Source organism: Tupaia chinensis, unplaced genomic scaffold (assembly GCF_000334495.1).
Source record: "Tupaia chinensis unplaced genomic scaffold, TupChi_1.0 Scaffold147554_1, whole genome shotgun sequence".
NCBI classification, from domain to species: Eukaryota; Metazoa; Chordata; class Mammalia; order Scandentia; family Tupaiidae; genus Tupaia; species Tupaia belangeri.
The window spans coordinates 463494-467160 of NW_006207406.1; positions in this window are offsets into that span (position 1 = coordinate 463494).

Here is a 3667-nt window from a genome sequence, read left to right on the forward strand (position 1 = left end):
CTTTTTTTTCTTTTTTTTTTTTTTTTTTTTTTTTTTTTTTAAAGAGGGTTTTTGTGCTATAGGGTACGTGTGCTTGCCAGAAAAAGAAAGGGAGACAGAGAGCGAGAAATCACTCCCCAGGGGATGGCCATGCTGCAATCCCTTTTCCTCCGTTCTCCTCTCGGGATCTTGGGCATGAATGCACATGTGCTTAGCGTGAATTTAAGCCACTGGGTCTGGGACTTGAACTGCGATCAACTACATGAGAGTCCAGTGACATAGCCATTAATGCCAACTGCTGGTCCCTTTTTCATTTGCTTTAACTTTCATTAAATTTAAGACTGGAGAAAAATACAGTTTCAGTTTCCATAAAATTAAGATTTATTTTGACAATTTTTATTTTCCTAAAACTCTCATCGAATTCTCACCCCACTGTCTCCTGGGTCACTGAACACACTGTTCATATCTCCTGGGCTGGAAAAGGAGTGGGGTTGGTTTTCTCAGTTCACAATGACTTCCTCTGAGGAGCGCATTCCCTTGGAGGCAATAAGGACCTTTTGGCTTAGACTAACTACATACCAAAGTCCCAGAGAGGCCACCTGCTGGAAGCCCTGGTTGAAAGGGTTAAATATTCCCTAAGCACCTTAGAAATGAAAAGGGCTAACTCAGTCAGTGTCTTAGGTATTTTAATTGGAAAGGCCCATTTAAAACTTCCAGGTGCTTCCGTCTCCTCGGCCCCTTTCTCCCCTAGCTGGTCCTGTCCTGACCATTCAAGATGGCCGACCTTATATCTTCCTAGTTCTCACCTTCAGATGTACAGATTGGAACATCCCTCAACAGTTGGTGCCAAAACTAAAGACAGAATATGTGGCAGACTACGGCAGCCAGACAGGACATCCAGAGATGACCACGGAACAATGCAAGGGCTGACAGATGGATTGCCCTAACTTCCCAGCCGTGGCCCCCTTTCCTGAAGTCCCAATGAAAGCTCCTTGTCTCAGCCTTTGGGCCTGATGCAGCTGTCCCTATCCAGCCCTTTTCCTCCCTTTGGAAAGTGAATAAATTCTTTCCTATCCACCTCCTCTGACTTGGTGAATTCTTTCACAACCCACAACCAAGGCCACCCTAACATATTCCAGATTGCCCTAACACTGGTCATGGGAAAGAGGGCCGATTGCAGCACTGCAGTGCCCACACGAGCTGAAAGGCCTTCCTTGACTGGATGGAAAACAAAAGGTCAGACACTTTCCGAGGCAAGAATTCAGATAGAAAGATGGTCATTTAAGTAAGTCAGTAAGTGCCGTTAATCGCCTGGGCATTTTTCTAAGCTGCACACTACCCTCTGCCCCAACACACACATGCCACCAGCAACGATACCATCTCCCACAAGCTCCATGGTTTGTAATGAGTGTGTAAGAAGGCCGACCTCGCCGGGCACCTTGACCTTGCAGGCATCAGTATGGGCATCTGTGTTGCTTGTATCTTACTTTGTTTTTGTATACTTTCCAGCACCATTTCTGAAACTTAATAGTTGCTTAAGAAACGTCTGGTGAAGGGCCGGCGGGTGGCATAATGGTTAAGGCATAAGACTCTCACATGGCAGATCGTGGTTCCAGTCCTGGACCCGGCAGGTTGAAAATTGTGCCAGGTATGTGTGTGTACGTGCCCAAAATCCTGAGAGGAGAATAGAAAAGAAGGCATTGCAGTTTGGCCATCGCCCCGGGGGCGATTTCTCACTTCCCTCTCTCTGTGTCTCTCTGCAGCCAGTACATGCAGCCTATGGCAATAACCTAAAGAAAGAAAGAAATGTCTGTTGACTGAACAGAACAGTTCATGCAGAGCCCAGCAGTTCCTGGGCCTGAAGCCACATCTTGCCCTCTGGTGCTGCCTGTTCCAGGCTTCCTGGACCAGGAGAAGAACCATGGCTCCTGCTTGGTTTCCCTGTGGTCTACCTGCCTCGGGGCGGGGCGGTCCCACTCTTTTCTAGAGGCAGGCCCGCTGTCCCGCACCTGACTCTGAGCACTCTCCATCACTCGGCCACTGCTCAGGTGAGGCCGAGGGCACCTGAGTAAGCTTCGCACACCCACTCTCGTCACACCCAGGGGTGCGTGCCAGCCAACCCCCTCCTCACCCCCATGGCTGCAGCCCCCAATGAGTTCTTTACTTCCGCCTTCCCGGAAGCTGCTGGTCCTCCATTTTCCCAGGGTCCCTACCCGGTCCCTGTCTGCTTGGGTCCTGGGGGAGTCGGTGTTATAGATCACCCAGGCTCTGTTCTCAAGGAAGACTTAGCACAGCAACCAGGGCAAGGCAAAGTCCCCCTCTAAGACAACCCCTCTAAGTACTTGTATGTACCAGGTACTCCGAGGCTCACAGGAGAAAGGGAAGGAGGCCTGGCTCTGCTCTCTTCGGAGAAAGTGCAGCTGCAAGTGCCCAGAGGCTGAAGCCCAGGGACTGAGAGGGACATCTGTGTGGGCAGGACAACCACAGGTAAAAGACCCCAGGGCCCAGGCGTTGCCCAATGGTCTCCACCGTCTGCAGGCTTTCCTAGCCGCCCTGCCCCTTCCCTCCTCCCTTCTCTGCACGGCTCACCAGAAAGGTCTCCTGGGGATGGGAAACATTAACCTGTGCATAAATACAGACCCGTGTTTACATAGCACTTGCGCTCACAGGGACCAGGCCAGAGTGCTCTTCCACTCAAGGGCAAGTTCCAACTCTACCGCGTCAGACCGTCAGTGCATTTCATAAGGAAAGACTGCTGTTAGTATGAAAGGGGAGTTTGAGGTGAGGTATCTCAGGAGCCAGGGGACAAGTATCACAGTGTAGTCAATTAGGGAGCCTGGATTCTCTGGCAAGCTAATGTCAAGGTAAGGGCCTAATCCTACTCACTGGCACGTAGTGTGGTCTGGGCCACACAGACCGTTTGTCACCCCAGGCTGTTCCGCTTCAGGGCCATCTTCAGACAGCCTTGAATTAGGAGGAATGCTGTCTGGACTCCAGCCTGAGAAGCCAGGCTGGAAGGGCAAAGTTATTAAAATGAGGCGTTGGCTGGAGATTGAATCCCTAGCCTTCTTAAGTAATCAGGCGGAACAGAACTTTGGCCGTGACTTCTGCTTGGTAGTTCTTGCTGCTCTGCCCTCGTCTGCCGGCCCCCGTGCCAACCTCTCGGTGCTGGCTGGAAGGCAGTCCTTTCTGTCCTTGCCTGTCACACAGAATCACTCAGCCGGAAGCAGGGCCGAAAACAGGAGATGGCCAGAGAGGCTGCACACCAGGCAGGGAGTCGCCGAGGCCCTTTCCCTGCTTGGCAGCCAGACCCTGGCGATGGGGCCCAGGCTCCTAGCTGTGAGCCTGGAGCAGCTGCATGATTCAGAGAAGAGTTCCAGGAACTGACATGTGGGGGATCTCCCCGTGACATGGCCAGATCCACCCTATTCACTTTTTTTTTTGGGGGGGGAGAGGTTTTTGCTATAGGGTGTGTGTGCTCGCCAGAAAGAAAGAGAGACAGAAAGCGAGAAATCATCCCCCAGGGGGGATGGCCACACCACAATCCTTCCTCCTCCATTCTCCTCTCGGGATCTTGGGCACGCACGCACACGCGCCTGGCGTGAGTTTAAGCCACCGGGTCCAGGACTCGAACTGTGGTCAACTACATGGGAGTTCAGCGCCATAGCCATTACACTAACTGCTGGTC